General features: G+C 45.5%; 1 protein-coding gene across 1 annotated transcript in view; it reads right to left on the bottom strand.

Annotated features, from left to right (window-relative positions):
• Nucleotides 1-14184, bottom strand: part of LOC144756182 (E3 ubiquitin-protein ligase TRIM39-like) — a 132603-nt gene extending 118419 nt beyond the window's left edge. The window contains exon 1 of the mRNA XM_078645774.1: nucleotides 14008-14184. The gene's annotated coding sequence lies outside the window, so the exon portion shown is untranslated. The remainder of the gene's footprint in view (nucleotides 1-14007) is intronic.
• Between the last annotated feature and the right edge of the window lie 2766 nt (nucleotides 14185-16950).

Here is a 16950-nt window from a genome sequence, read left to right as displayed (position 1 = left end):
GTTATATCCCCTGTACAAAGTTACATTTGTGCAGTGCCCCCTTTCAGCCCCCCTCCGTCTACCCCTCCATGGCCCCCACTCCCCCTCCATGGCCCCCACCCCAACAGCTGTGCCCTTTCTTTTTTATTTTTTTATTTAGCAACACAGATAGATATTGTACAAAAAACAAAGAAGACATATTCATATATGCAGGTTGTATATGTATCCCTTTCACTGGCATTACGGGCAAACTTATCGGCAATGCACGCAAATCTGAACTCTGACCCTGCCTAGCAACAGCTCTCCTCTCTGAACAGCGCACGCAGCAAACTATTTATTGCAATTTTATACCTCTACTTGCACTTCGTACGCTTTTGTAATCATGCTCACATGTAACCTTTTTTCCTAGTGTAACGTATCGTTTGCTACCTATTGTATTTGGTTTGCTCTCGATACATGCACAATTGTCACTATTGCCACATGTAACGTAACGTTTGCTTTTGTAACATGCTCACTTGTAATTTTCTCCTCATGTATCATTAGTGTTCCTATTGTGAAGTGCTCTGACACCTTCGGGTAAAGTCCGCGCTATATAAAATAAATAAAAACTGGCAGTCCCGCCTGGAAACACCCCTCCCCCAATCCCTGAGGTGCGGCCCGCATTGCAGGCCCTCCCCAAAACACGACCTGCAGCTTTGTGCCCTGGCTGACAAGTAGAGCACACAGCGTGAAAAACTCACAGGGGGCGTTCACTGCAAGGCTCTCTACTAAGAGACTACAAAGAACCGAACTGAGACACAGGGGCCCCTTTTTAGGTCTCGCCTATGTAACGCGCATGCGCTGCATAGGAGGACCTTTAGCCGTCGCTCTGCTATTTTTGGAAGCACACACTCGTGCTTGTGGCGGCATCCACCTTGCGGAAGCGAGCAGGGGGGCGCCACAAATATGTGCTTCCAAAAAGAGCAGACTGCGCGCCCACAACTCCCGGGATCACATCCTGCGCCCCCCCCTCTCTCTCACAACAATTAACTTTCGGGGCCGCGAAAGTGTTTCAGTGCTTGTTTGTTTTAGCTGCCTCAGCAGAAAGACATTACATGTCAGACAAATACTCCATTGCCAGGGTTTCACTTAGTTGTTGATGTTTGGAACAGCATGGCATCACAAGCGACAGCAGCTTTCTCTTTTCAAAAAACGTACTTGGCTGCAGCAAGAGTACAAACGTTTTGCATTTTTAAACATTCCTTGGTGGATCACTTCCCCCTCCTTCGCTCCCCTCCTCAATGAACCCCTCCTAACCCTGCATCCTTCTCTGACTCCGTCTCCCCATTCGATCACACTCATCTCTGTCCTTCCTCCCCTTTTTGGCCAGCCCTTTCTGTCACCAGCCAGGGTAGCAGCCGGGTACAATGTGTCCTCTTTGACACCCTGCCTCGCAAGTCGTAGGGACTTGCATAACATACGTTACTTTGCTGCACATATATTGTCAAACTCCTAGAAGAAGATAGTGCAGTATCATTTAATTTTTATATATTGCTGATAACCATATAGACAGTGCAGCACACAGGAGGACTAAACTATTTAGCAGATATCAAGGCAAACTTATTTTAAATTATTTTTAAAAAGCAGCAAAAAAAAACTCTTTCCTGCACCTAGATAAAGTCATCACTAACCTAAATATTTGAATAAATAAAAAATGTAACGGCACACTAGAAGCAGCTAAACTACATTTTGGACGTTGGTGTCCAGAAGAAAATCTATTTATGTGGACTTGCACATAGTATGTAGTACGAGAGCAGCTGCACATGAGTTCTACTAAGCCTAACCTCGTGGCGGAAATGACGAACGCAACCCGGAAGCGTTTCTGACCGGATTCTAGTTGTACCGTGAGTGGAATAGGATGGCGGACCGGGCGCGAAGGAACCACGTGTGGGTAGGAACCAAGACCGTATCTTAAAGGGTAAGAGGAGCAGTAGTTAGTTACATCATTACCGATCTATATTGTGGCTGTGGTCAATCCTGCTCTCGGAATGCACACAGAAGAAGATGGCACAGTTCAACTATTGTATTTGTGTAGAGCTTACTCCAACTGACCAGGGTTGAAGCTTTTTTAGGCGAACTCCGTTTTAGTTGTTAGTCTGTTATTTCATGAACGCCATCATACTTGGTCGATAGTTCTCCTTCAAATTAGTTATAATATTGTGCGTTGTTGCATTGGTCATTGGTGATAAACTGTGTTGTAGAATGTTTATACAGCAGAGCTTAAAGACATAGGCAAAGTCAATATATCTGGCTAATCACTTATAAGGGCCCAAAGGCGACACTTATTGGTTATGCCAATGCTTGTTTTTATTATTACCTTCTGCAGGTTGACCCATCGCTTTGCATTTCGCCACTGGCCAGACCCTTCACAGCACTGCGCGTTGACCCAGTGTAAGTGGGATACGGGGGTGGAGGACACGATGTTGTCCATGAGTCCTCAACACTCCGCCCGATCTGTTTCTAGATGCTCTAAAAGTGCCTATTATAGTATTTACACAAGCGCTACTAAATTATTTACACGTGTACTTCCCTCGCCCTGAAGTCATATTTGTATAAATCTTGATAAAAAGTGCATCATCATGTTATCAACGGTAAAATGATGGCGTTTCTCATATGTGGTTACAAGATCAGCTTCTACTCGCTGTGCGCAGCGCTTTGTTTTCTGTTAAGCACTGGGAGGTTAAGTGATTTGCCCTGAATTACAGGATGATGAGCGTGCCTGCCGAGACTCGAACCAGGTTCCCCAGCTCCAAAGTGGGCAACCCCGGCCGTTACGCCATATCTGCAATTTAAGTATCTTACATGCCTGTCCCATTATTTGTTCTGTAATGTGCTGTATAAATAACTTCAGGGCGCTATATAATTTCCCCTCGTTTCTTGGTAAAAGAAGATTGGGCTGCTCGCCGTCAGTAGCCTGTAAGCATGCTGGCACTTCATAAATAGCGTCATTCCAATGATGAACGTGTCCGCCCCTAACTGTTTTCTTTGAAAAGCACTGAAAGAGAGAGAGTGACATAAGAAACCCATTGGACTAATCAGCCGAGTGCTGCCTGGAAGTATTTTGTAATGTATTTTCTCAGTTTGTCGGAAACGGCTAATCTCGGGTTACTGGATATTTAAAAATAAAATAGATGTCGAGTTTTTTATTTTCTCAAGCAAATTAACTTGTGAGCTGAGATGTGAGCAAAAGTGTGCTTTTGGTGAAAGCAAAACATCTGCTATGCTGCAAGACCAAGAAACAAGGTTCCCAGGTCAACAATCCAGAAGGCAGCTTGACGTCCTGGAAAGCAGATGCCGTGCTAAACTTTCCCTGAACCTTCCCTTGACACGCCCCATCAGATAAGAGAAGAATCATAAAACTCAGAAACGCCGTAGACTCGGTGTCCCAAGGGCGTGCACAGGAAAGCCACAGGCGAAGTAACCAAAAACCCTGCAGAGCATAGGCAAGACAATAGAAACCATGGGCGGGATCAGAAGTCCTTCTCCCAAAAATACTTTTACCCCAATAAATCTCTGCAACGCTAGGCGAGACCTAAAAAGGGAGAAATGGAGACAATGGGAAATCTTTCACTTGGGGGGTGGGAGTGGGGGGGGGGAGATGAAAAAAAAGACAGCTCAGGAGTTGAATTCTTGTTTGTTTTCTGTGAAACATCTATTCATATCTACTTGACACAATAGTCTCTGGGTTTGTATTCTCTGCCACAGTATAATAAAATGCATATGTATTGCGTTTCATGTCGTGGTGTATTTAAATACCTGGCATTTGTTAAGCACTAGATCTACTGGCACATATGCTATAATAAAATGATGTGTAATTGCAACAATTGATCTGGGTTAAATCCATTGTTCTTTTGCCCACTATGCCACCCCAGTTTAGACCCAGTCATATGCAAATCAGTCTTGACCCTATTCCTAATGGGAACAGTCCAGCGCGAACTGCCAGGACAGGTCCTTCCTTGACCAGGAACAAGCATCCTGGAACCGGTTTTGGGGTATGTCACCCCTCATCAGCCAGGCTAGCTTAAATCCAGTGGCACAGTGAGCAAGGGACCCACGTTTGGGCATACCCGAACCACTTAAGGCATAACGTGTAACTGCAACAATTGATGGATGGAATGTTGTTTTTGAATTATGTTCTGACATACCCATGTGCTAAAAAATATGTGGGCAGCACTATGTTTGCTGCCAAAAAACGAATTTTGGAACATATGAGAGCAGTTCAAAATAAGGACAAACTTTCCCCGGTGGCTAGACACTTCGAATAATTCCACAAAAGTAAATCGCAACTTGTTGCGATTTTTTGTAATCAATAGGGTTTTGCCATCTAATAGGGGAGGGGACAGAATTAGTAGATTACGGCAGATGGAGTCCAGATATATCATGGAATTGGACACCAAGACCCCTGGGGGTTTGAACTCAGAGGATGAAATATCCTGGCATTTAGGGGATTGAATCTGTGAACCGTTTCTGGATAGCAACCTTTATCTGCTTTACAGGTCTTTTCGGTTTTAGTCTGTGTGTATGGAAGTGCAATCAGATTGCTTTTTCATTAATTTTTCCTCCCTGTGGCCTAACAGTTTTGCTCGAAGTTATTTATAAATTTTGAAAAATTGAGAACGTATAATGCTAATTGTACAATGATCTTATTCTATGATGATCTGTATTGTATTTTTATAATGTTTTTAATCACATGCACCATAATCACTGTAATTAGTTCACAGAAATTGAGTTGGCAGTAGAAACCCTTTTACATTTTACTTTCCGTCTTTTTTTGATTTAGGTGAGACTTCAAGGAGGCGACAAGACATCACATAGAACTATCGACTGTATTAATGTAGAAATGGGATGTAGCCGGTCATAATATTGCACTGATGTTTTATGAATTGGTTCCCTTACAGATAGATATATATTCTTCTGGGTAGATTGTGTGAGGCAGATTGAAGTCTACTCATTCCAACTTAGGATATCTACTGTATAGAATTAAGATGGATTCATTTGTGGTCTGAATTATTTTTACCCACTTGGAAAGGTATATTTCAGTAGACGAATATAAAATAAGAACATGATAAAATGTTTTTTGTAATATGAATTCTGAAGATTTATTCATCCGTGCCATTAATTTTGTACGCACAAGCGTTTAAAAAATGACGGGGTCGTCACCGGCTGCTTTATTGAGGACCTGCTTGTATGTACTTTGAGGGGGAGATGTATATATGCTATTGTATTTCAAGCATAAAAACAAAGTGAAGGTTGAAACTTATTCACCATTATAAGATGGCCGACGTTTCTGTGTGACACTGTCCACTATGTTTACATTTTTCACGCTGCACGTCAGCCTTTACGTTTGTTTATATGTAGATCTTTTTTTATGATTAAGTTACCCGTGACCAAGGCGTTTATCGCTAAAACGCGTAGGGTATTATTTGGCTTCTGCTGGAATAAATCATTCAAAGCAGAACTTTATTGGTGTTTTTTTTCAAGGAGTGCACGTGTGCTTTCTCGAAGCATGGTGAAAGTGAATGGATGACGGGGTGACCTTGGACCCCGTGGTGCACCGACGCATTTGTGTCCTGCCATTTCCAAGGAAGTGGAACTTGGTATAATAAAATGATGTGTAATTGCAACAATTGATGGAGGGAATGCTGAATGATTCAAACATTCTCCCCCAGTCAAAAGATCTGGGTTAAATCCATAGACCCAGTCATATGCAAATCAGTCTTGACTCTATTCCTCATGGGAACAGTCCAGCGCGAACTGCCAGGACAGGCCCTTCCTTGACCAGGAACAAGCATCCTGGAATCGGTTTCGGGTTATGTCACCCCTCATCAGCCAGGATAGCTTAAATCCAGTGGCACAGTGAGCAAGGGACCCACGTTTGGGCATACCCGAACCACTTAGGGCAAAACGTGTAACTACAACAATTGATGGATGGAATGCTGAATGATTCAAACATTCTCCTCCAGTCAAGTCAATAAAAATGATGGGCATGTATTGTGGCAGTATGATGAATGCACATGAATGTTTGGGTTTTCTAATCTATACACTCACAAAATGTACTGCTCCAATAGGAACAATTACACACAATTGGTACGAGGGTGGGTGTGCAAAGAACAGACAGAGAAAGCAAGGGTGTAGCACTGAGCTGTTAGGACAAGAATCCTCACTCACCCAAAGGTGACATGCATATCATTGGGTGCCCTCCTCACACTAGGACCGCAAGGCTAAGAATCCCCAGGGGGAGGAGCGGAGATGTTTTGTGATAAAGATGAGCAATGTCGATGTAGGGAGAAAAGAGCAGAGTGCAAGATAATTGTAAAAAGAGTAATCTACAACTATCTCAAGGTAAGTGAAAATTGTTCTCTGTATCTTTTATAAAACTGAAGTATTTGATTATATCAAAACAACATATCCCACAAACCATTGAGCACAAGGTTCTTTTTATGGGGGAATGTGCAAAAAAAAGTATCATGCCTAGAACACGATCACTGGTGAAGTCTCAGTGCATAAGCAGACTTCTGTGTCGCTTGCCCATAGGTCAGTTTTTCAGTGCCCCAGCCCCTGAGAACTACCATTCAGCTTTACCTAAAGTCAAGGAAGTCCCAATATCGGATGGGCATAATTTCAACAGTGCAAGGATTACCTCTGTATAGGGCAGCGAGGCCCCCAGACAGGGCCGGCTTTAGGGCAGTGAGACTGGTGCGGCTGCACTGGGCGCGGACTTGTGGAGGGGGCGCTGTGTTTAGCGATCGGAGAGATGAGGGGCACTTTCGCCCGATGTTAGTAACAGAATCTGAGGAGGCAATCATGGGGATTGGGGGCGCCAAAAATTATTTTCGTACCGGGCGCCAACAGCGCTAAAGCTGGCCCTGCCGCCAGGTAAGACCCTCACTCCACAATGCATGCAGGATGGCACTGCCTTCCTCTGAGGATGTTCGAGGGTTCCATGTAAACCGTGACATGTTTCGTGGGTGCGGCTGCAGGTTCACACAAGGCAACATGCATAAAGCAAAAGCCTCCCTCCCAAACAAGAGCAGAGCCTACACACTGGTGTCTGATTTTTCAGTCTTCCAAAATCCTCCACTCACGAGTAAGCAAAGGACACTAGTTGTCAGGCACAGCCTTTGGAGGCTCCATCACTCCAGTCAGCTTTTGCATGGCTCGCTCTCATTTTTAGGTACAGTGCACAGATGGTGTTATGTGTATTTGTAAAGCGCACTATCACCCGCGAGGGTATTCTGGAGCTGAGTAAGTGTTTGTGCCTAGCCCTGCCTATGGTAGGTTGTGTAATTGAAGAGACAGGTCTTCAGCTTCTTGTGGAAATCAAGAAGAGAGGAGAAGGCTCTGATGTGGAGTGAGAGGTCGTTCCATGCTTTAGGAGGTGTGATTTAACAGCGACACCGGGAGGCACAGAGACTCCGCACACAAGTAATGGAGTTGTCTTCTGCATCACTCCCATGCTAATCTGGCCTCGTAGGATATCCTTTCAGGCACATCGGCTGGGCTCACTCTAGAGGGACATCTTACGCTCTCCCCTCTCAAGAGGCAATGTAGTCCCCAAGATTCTCCAGTAGTTCCTTTCAGACTGTCCGGTTGATGTCCTCTCACCTCTTGGGGCTTGGCCGTCAGCGACAGCAGCAGCTCTACATCACAGGAAAACATCTAGTACTCTGTAGAGTACCACCTCGGCTGAAAGTGAGAAATCTGGAACCAACTGGAGATTCAATCTTATCATGTTACAGTGAGGGAATGCCGATACTACTATTAGGGTTCTAGAACCGATCAAGAACAGTTCACAATTCTAAGTCTTAGTGTATCTATCCTCTGTTCAGCAGACACAATTTTTTTTTCATTCAATAGGTTCCACATGAGGTATTTCAATCGGAAACACCCTAAATATGAGCACAATCATGTTTGAAGAGCCTACACCAAGCAGACAACCTCTGGAAATTGCACCTTTGCCAGAAACAATGGGGAAGACCATGTCCGGATGAATCCATTTACACAACAAATGGAGACCTCTGTCTCCATCTTCCAACACACTCTCCATCAAGTCAAAAACTGGTACTCACAAAGTGGTGTTCATAAAACAATCGCATCCCTCTGCTAAAAAGGCCATTGCTGCATAACAAACTAAACTAACCATCGTGCCTTGAACATATTTTTGTCCTCTATGGTCTTCAGTCAGGCTAGAGCCAGGTCCCAGGTTGCGACTCCCAATGTACAGGGCAAGAAAATGCGTATGGAACCCAAAAATTGCTTTCTTCTTTAATTTACTACATTGCATGTGGTTCTAAGCACTTTAAGTCTACTTTAACTTGTTTCCAAGTACTTTTGTACCACACTTTAAGTGGATTCAAGTTCTTCTTTCTTATGACACATTTCTTTATCCACAAATTGCGCCCTTAACACAATGTCTTACGGACATTATTGACATTTGGAGGGAGGAGGGCAAAAAGAAATATAGCCTATGCAACACTTACACTCCATGACAATAGATGATGTGGCTATAGCTAGAACTGTATAGGAGAGAGTACTCGGCAGATACATGTTGGACTAAGACTGGACTATAGCCCTTCAATAACCCCGTCAGGTCTCCAGAAACACTCAGTTCTCATATACTCAGTTTAATTATCTACATACCACTCACCTGACACTGCACAGGTTAAACGTGACTGCTGCTGACATTGATTCTAGGGTCATATAGACACAGGCAGTAGGGTTGCAAACAGTGCAAACGGTATTTGCACTGTATATGGTATCCTTAGCATTTAGTGGGAGCTGGCGCTAGTATGTGCATGCCTTTTGCTGCTGGTAAACGTCTATGCAAAGTAATAATATAGGTAAAGTAAGCACAAGAACATTAACGGGGCTTTTTGGTGTGGGGTGACTAAATGATTTGCCCAGAATCCCAGGGTGTTGAGCTGACACAGACTCCAACCTGGGTCCCAGTCTGCAGCTGTGACCATTACACCACATCCTGGAGAGGATTGCTTGCATCCCCCCCCCCATCCTCCAGTGCTATTATGGTATATTGTACAGCTGCACTGGCTGCTGAGCACATTGCTTAAAGGCAGTGGGCGAGTTTGCAAGATCTGAGGGGCTTAACATGCCCATACTTTAAATGTAATTAAGACAGTTCACCTACTTTTTCTGAAAAGACAATGGTCCCGGACGGTTAATTCCATCAGATTAAATGCTTCAGTTAAAGAGTAAACAGGGAAGGACAGACAGCTAAACAATTGCAAAAAACACAGTTGATGGATAGAATGTAGAACAATGTCATACATTCACCCCAGTACAAGGATCTGGGCCTAAATCCATTGTTTTTTTGCACTCCACACCACAGACAGCTAAACAAGCCTTCTTGCCAGGGTGCCTACTTGCCTGAAAGAAATATGAATGTGCACAACTGATTAATCTGCAAATGTAAAGGGTATTCGGAAGCCAGTATTTGTGTTAATTGATGGAGCTTCCTGATGACACAGAGTTATTATTTTTGAGTGATATTGCAAAGGAGTTACCAGCTGAGCTGTTAAGTGTGTGTTTTTAAAGGTCAGTTACATTGTTTTTAAAATGCACCACATACAGTCTGGCTATTACTGAAACCAATATTATGGAAGCACTTTTTTTTTAATTGTAAAACATTTTTGCAACATATCTCATACTATGTGTAATGCAAGTTTACGCTAATTACTTACATATTCACAGTGCTTTCTGTCGCAGACTGGGACATCGTGCCACTAAATGTACAAAAGTCACTGTTCTCCACTCAACCAATCAGGATCAGTTCTGTGGCGCTCTGGTTACAGACACAGTCCTCTGCGGGCATGAACTAATAGAGGTTAACTTAACCGTATTTTTAGGTCTCGGTAATATCCGGCCTGCCGAAGGCAGACCGGAAGTCCGAGAATTATTGTCAGTAAGAGGGCTGCTTTATCCCTCCCTCTTTTTGGCTCTCCCTCCATTGGCTGGCTTCCTAAACGGAGGCCAGCCATTGGAGGAGAGAGCTGTCCCTCGGAATAGGCTCCGTCTTTTTCGGATTTGGGGGCGTAGATTTTGCTGTTCTTTAGACAGTGACGTCGTCCGTCACTCAGGACAGCAAAACCACGCCCCCGAATCCGAAAAATTCAGAAGCTGGCGGGCGCCATTTTTTCTCGTCGCCCTGAGCTCTCCCTCCTCCCGTTCCGAGCTCCAGGCGTCGGAGGCACAAACTCTCGCTTCCTCGTTCTTGCCTTCTGCCCCCAGGTAAGCTTCCTAACTGTTGTCTGTTTAGCACACCAGGCAGCTTGCTGGGGTTGAGCGCTGGACTTTCAGGTGACGTCACCGCAGAGGCTAGGTCCACGCGGTAGGAGAGGGAGGAGGAACTGAAAGGCACTTTAGGTAACAAGCATGCTTGCTTGGAGCAAAGCCGCTGCATGTGATTTGCCCTCGCTAAATCGTCCAGAATATATTTGTTTGAATTCATCTTTTTTTTTTAATTCAACTTCTCGCCCATGTAGCCGAACACCACCAAAACCTGGAGAAAGAATGCAATCGGAAACATGTTAGAACATGCCGGAGGGGCATACTTTCAAGTGTAATCCGAGTTATGAAAGGCAAACTGAAAACTCAGTTTAATACAAGCTAGGCCAACTGGTCAAACGGCAGAGCGTGCGTTTTCAAGAAACACAAGAGAGGCCTTTCGCGCCGCTGATAAAGAGGCAAGAGCGGCGGAGGAGCAGGGCGCGCGGCCCGTAGCAGCGGTGACTTGTCAGCGGCGGAGTCCGAGGGCCGCGAGGCGGTGGAGCGCGTGCAGCAGCCCCCCGCCAATTCAAAACAGCAGCAGCAGCTCCGTGAGCAGGAGCCATGCCTGCCCGCCGCCGGTAGACCAGCTGCCGACTCCCGCGGTGCCCTGACCTCACCTGACCCTCCCCTGCACTCACCAGAGCTAGGACCAGAGGCAGCCCCGGAACGAACCCAGCATGGCGCTGAAACGGATCCATAAGGTACGGTCGGAGGTGTAGAGGACGAGTGTGATAATTGTGTTTACAGAAAAGCAGTATGAGAAATGAGAACAGCTTAGTCGGTAACGAATTTTGGAGGAGCGTTGTCGGTAACTAATGTTGGAATATAAGGTTGATTGAAGAATCGTAGAGGGGGTTTGGGACTGTGTGTGTTGGAATATTGTATTGGATTTTGGGTAGAACTTGGTATTTCTCAGTGTGGAGTGGAGAGGGGCCGAAGTTATTGGAGCCAAGCCTGTCCTGTTACCGGCAAGAGGTCTTTAGGGTGAGGCCAACTGGGCAGTGACCGGTCACGTCTGTAGTAGATCGGGGAGGGGTAACTATTGAATCCGCGAGAGGCTTCAGGCAAACCACATGCTTAGATGTTCCTTTAAATGACTTGGTTCAATGGTCTGGTGTAGCTCTGCTGAAAATAATGAACGGCGAATAAAAGAGGATATGGAGGTTATGGTCAGCGACGCATGTGGTGTGGACAGAGGTTGTACCGCAAAGGCTTGTGCACTGGGTGATCAAGCATAATGCAGTGGAGAAGGACAGGTGGAATGTGAATAAGGAGATACAAAGATTTTGCAGTTTCATCGAAATTGGCTTTCCTGAGCCTAGCAACATTTTGCAAGATGATTTCTGGTTATTTAGGCAAGGCGGGTGCATCTTTCCTTCATGAACAAAAAACTCAACTTTCTTGATATACATGAATCCTTGTCAAAAAAGGTGGCATATTATGGTGTTAAGTGTGTTATTTGAAGCAACTGTTTGAGTGTCAGGCAAAAAAGAAGACAGTAAAAAACCTTGTAGGGGAAAGCTTGTTTGTGGCTGTTGGAGCAATAGCCTCAGTTATGTTTCTCATGCCTCTGAAGACGTGATACAGTCCGGGCCTCTGTTTCCCCTTAAAGCCCCATTAACTAGCTTGGGCCTTGCCTGTTCGCTGTGGTGCCCTGGTCCTTCCTCACCTCCTGTTTGGGGTTTTGGGAATGTGTTTGGAGGAGATCACTTTACAAAAAGGCGCTGCAGCCTCTGAGGGATCCCTCTAATCCAAGGCCTGCTCCCAAGTGACAGCAAGCAGGCTCTCTCGATAGAGACAGGCCAAAGCGGGCCTTCCAACTCCCAGGGGTGCTCCCCTCCCGCTGTCCGTGTCTTTTTCCCGCCCCCTCCCGCTGATGAGGTCGCCGCTCTCGCTTCTCTTGTGCCTGGAGAGTTTGGCGGTGTATCAGGAAACTGTTGCCTTTTATGCCCGGTCCATGATGGGCAGTGGAACGAGCACTAATGAGCCTGGGATAGATTGTTCTTATTTCTCCTGACAGCTTATGTGTGCTGATCAGCGGCATGAGAGGTAAGTGCCGGTCTTGGGGTGGGAGGTATTTGTAGCATGTTTGTTTATTGCTTATTGTTAGCATGCCATGCATTCCACATCACTCTCAAACACACTACCTCACAACTTTACTCTCTTTCTATCTCACTAGCTCACTCTCTCTCTCTATCTCACTACCTCACTCTATCTATTTCTATCTCACTATCACTACCTCACTATATCACGACTCACTCCCTCAAAAATTCACTACATCACTCTCTACCTCACTACCTCACAACTTCACTCTCTCTCTAACTCACTACCTCACTCTCTCTCTCTCACTACCTCACTCTCTCTCTCTCACTACCTCACTCTATCTCACTACCTCACAAACTCACTCCCTGTTTCTATCTCACTACCTCAGAACATCCCTCTCCCTCACTACCTCACTCTTTCACTACCTCACTCAGTCTCTCACTACCTCACTCTCTATCTACCTCTCCCTCACTACATAACTCTCTCTACCTCACTACTCCACTCTATCTATCTCACTACCTCACTATCTCACAACTTCTCTCTCTCTCAAAACATCACTACCTCACTCTCTCACTACCTCACTCTCTCACTCTCTAGCTCACAACTTCGCTCTCTCTCTCTCTAACTCACTACCTCAATCACTCTTTCTATCTCACTAACTCACTTTCACTCTCTTTCACTACCTCTTTCTCCATCTCACTACATCACATCACTCTGTGCTTATATCTCACTACCTCACAACATCCCTCTCCCTCACTACCTCACTCTTTCACTACTTCACTCTCTCTCACTACCTCACTCTCTATCTATGTCAATACCTCACTCTCTCTCTCTATCTCACTACCTCACTCTCTCTCTGTAAATGCAATAGGTACCACATATGCAAAAAAAAAGCTAATGTTAATAGAAATTACAATGCCATTGATTTAGGGATACAAAAAAGTTAAAAAAATAATGAGCAATACCAATAGCTCTACCTATAATATTGCCGAGACCATTGCATTGTAAATGCTTGTTCATTTAAGCTGTGCCTCGTTAGGTCGAGCCTGGGCAGCGCAAGCGCTTCAGCGAGGCATGCAGTATTGGAGCGTGGCTTTGAAGTCCAGCCCACTCTCCGCCCATATTTTTAATAGGCTTGTGTAATTTATAATGCAACAGATCTCGCATTTGCGAGTCTAAGCTATTTCATTGCCAATAGATCAAACTTTGGTAAATGCGAGACCTATTGCATTGCAAATGCTTGTTTTTATGTATTTGTCTGAAGGTGAAAGACAGAAAAAAAACTGAATATTGTCTCTAGCCATGCCTTTGACCCCAATGACACCAATAGGTCTCACATAGACGAAACATATTGGCTTTAGAAATGCGTGTTAAGCACTCTTGGCCAGCAAACGAAACAACGCCCAACCGCATGCATGAAAATACTGGACCACAACGGCCACAGCAAGTTCCTGCTCTTCACCTCCCTCCCGCCAGGATGCTGCTTTCGGTTTCGTTCTCTGCTAGGTTCCATGACAGCGAACAAAATAACCTTCAACGCAAAAGGCACCAACGGGCGCCTTGACTGCTCGGTCACTATTTAAACAAGAATCTGAGGCTCGCTTGGATCCGCAACAGACGCTCGCTTGGATCCGCAACAGACACTCACTTGAGGGGACTCACCTGCGGCAAGGAGGGCGTTTGGGCGCGGAGGGTGGGTGGGTGGGTGGTCGCTTCTGTGCCACCTCGTACTCTCGTTGTGGAGGGCCAGGTGGAAACAAAGGCAGAGAGTGTCTCTTCTCAACTCAGGCTCTTCGCTGCTCGGTGCAGTGCACCCGTCCCTGCCCGGGCAATGTGCGTGAGATCAGTGGGAGGGCATCCTCACCCCGCCCTCTCTTTCACCCCCGCCTCTCCACTGCCCCGGACTAGGCAGCAGCCCGGCCTGGCTAAGGCAGGCTCCTCCCCGCCTATCTACATAGCAGTAGCTCCCGCCTACTCCCCTGCTCTCTTCTGTCTGCTTAAACCCTTCCTCTGCTGCGCCCTACCGCCGCCACCGTACTTTCTTTATTGTTCAAGTGGCTTTCCCCAAAGTGTGCTGCTTTCTACGTCTGCACTCCGTCCCGTCCACGAAACGCGCCCAATTTCAAAAAGTTTATTTTACCCTACCACTTGCTATTCGCAATGCTAATTCAGAGCCCTGCTCTAGGAAACAGCTAAAGACGTGGCTTTAATCATTAATCTCTTCCACTGTTGCTTTCTTTTTTGAACCACTCAGTTTACTCTTGTTGCTCTCTCAGCGCCGGGACACCTCCCTGTGAGGTTGCTGTTTGTGCTATACAAAACTCAGTATTATTATTATTATTATTATTAAGTATTTTGTTTCAAAATGTTACATAAGCAGTGGCAAAGCCAATGGGCCTAGCTTCATTAGTTTAGTTGGCACCAATAGGTAATATTAAAAAGAGAGCTGGATTTATCCGGACTGGAGTAGTGACTGACGCCGCTCCTACCATCATAGATCTATATGTTTCAGCAGGTTAAGCTTCGCTCGGTTTTTAACATTGCCTGAGATAGTCAACAGTAAAGTTTCATAAGGTTACGATAAGTCAATAAAAAAAATTCCTGATCCCCCCAAAAAGCATTCACTGCCCAGAAGAGCTCCCTCCAGGAGAGGGGTTGATGCTGCCCGGTTAAGATTAGTATGCCGGGCGATGAGGAGGCATGTCACACAACCGTGCGGGTGCGAGTCCTTTTATTAAATCAAGGTTTTGACGTGGCTTCCACTCATGCTGACCCCTCTTTTTGGGCGGTTGGAAGCCGGCTCTACAAAAGAGGTTTTCTGTGGGTGACAGCCCTCTCTTACTAGTTAGTTGCAGAATTACAGAACTCAAGTGGCCCTGTTTATTATCAACTACCATGTACGATAGAGTACCTTGAGAAACATGTTTCCACTTGCTATTTTACAGGATTAAGGCGATATGGCTAACAATGTTTGTTGTGTTCAATTCAAATTCATGTTCATATTGTTATATCGACAACAGGTCCCCAAGCAACCAAGACCAATAACGGGTTTCATGTCTCTTCGATGAAGTGGATTCTGTGCATCGCAGGCTCCAGGGTAGATGAAGGTATGGCGCAGTTTGAAACAGATAAGCAGATCTAAGTATGAATGCGTTAGGATTTCAACATAACCATAATGTTTGGTGGCTTTCTATTATCTCTAACATTGTTTGCTGTTGCTGGTATCAATATTATCTTGACACCTCTGATCCATATGTTCTACAACAAGGTAGGGTTTAATAACATCTAGTAAATGTAAATGTAGAGGTACTTGTATAGCGCACGACTACCCAGAGGCCTCTCGGCGCTTGTACGAATATCGCTGAGGAACCCTTCCTGGCCTTTCCCTGTGAAGTGCCCACTCCTGGGCACCCCCAAGGTGAAGCCAGGCATCCTAGCGTTGTTGGGGCAGTTGTGGAGATTAAGCAAGCTATTGCCCAGAGTTGCAGAGTGAGACTCATGATTAGAATAGGTACCGAGGCGAGAATTATCAGGTCTGAGGAAATTGAGCCCAAGACCCGCCGAGGCGGGAATTGAACCCTGGTCCCGGGCCAGACTTCTGCATCAGGATCTGCCGCTCTAACCATTGAGCCACACTTCTCCACTGTGCATACTGATTTGGGAAGGGCACAGGAACCAGCTGAGCCCCTCCTAATCCCTGCCAGGTCTCTGGCAGGTCTTTTTTATTCTAAATGTCTCACCTACAAATATGTATTTGGATACATGGACAGCTGTGAGATACCCGGAGGGTACCTTTCTCCCCAGAGAGGCGGTGAGAGCCAAAACTGTAGGGACTTTGTGACAATAACCTATAGAAATGTAGATGGTCTAAGCACCTGGGGGGGAGGTGGGGGAAGCTGTGGAGGGGCAGAAGGGACACACACAGCATACCAATGTAAAATGGTAAAACAAGCATTATAGGAAGCCAATATTCATTATGCACACTCTCTGGTGCGTTTTTGAAGAGTAAATAAAGTTATCATGGCTAGGGACTTCTAGTTCACTGAGGCTTCTGTCAGTGCTGGGAAATGAAGACAATTACCTCCTTAATCGACATCTGAGGACTTTTATCTGGCAGAGTAATATCCCCGGGTGGCTTACACCAAATGCTGCAAGTCCACTTATGCGGGGAGACTGGGCATAGCTGACCCCATTCCTAATACAAGTTGACACGCCTGCTCGTCATCAGTCATTGGATATGGTGCTCTGCGGCAGACCGCGCATATCGCACTGAATTCTAGGCAACGAAGGACAAGTGCCCAGTACAGTACTTGCATAGGAGTAACCTATTAAGTGGCCTACCTCCAGCTGCCCTATTATCATTGAGGTATGGTATACAACACTCACACCAGTCAAATGGAAAAGGAAAATAACAGGAGAGACTTCCCTCTGAGCGGATAACCATCTGGTACAGGTCAACAAGCTGCAGGGATTCTCTGAATGGCACTACTACTACTAGAGTCTTTTGTGAGTGCTATTAAAACTATCCCTACTGGAAAAACAAACTAGTAGAAGTACAGGAAGGAACACCATCCAAGACAGCAACAGCTACCAACGACCCACCAA

The sequence above is a fragment of the Lissotriton helveticus genome, chromosome 5_1 (genome assembly GCF_964261635.1).
Source record: "Lissotriton helveticus chromosome 5_1, aLisHel1.1, whole genome shotgun sequence".
Lineage (NCBI taxonomy): Eukaryota > Metazoa > Chordata > Amphibia > Caudata > Salamandridae > Lissotriton > Lissotriton helveticus.
The sequence above is the reverse complement of the archived record's forward strand: the minus strand, read 5'-3'. Positions and strand labels throughout refer to the sequence as shown.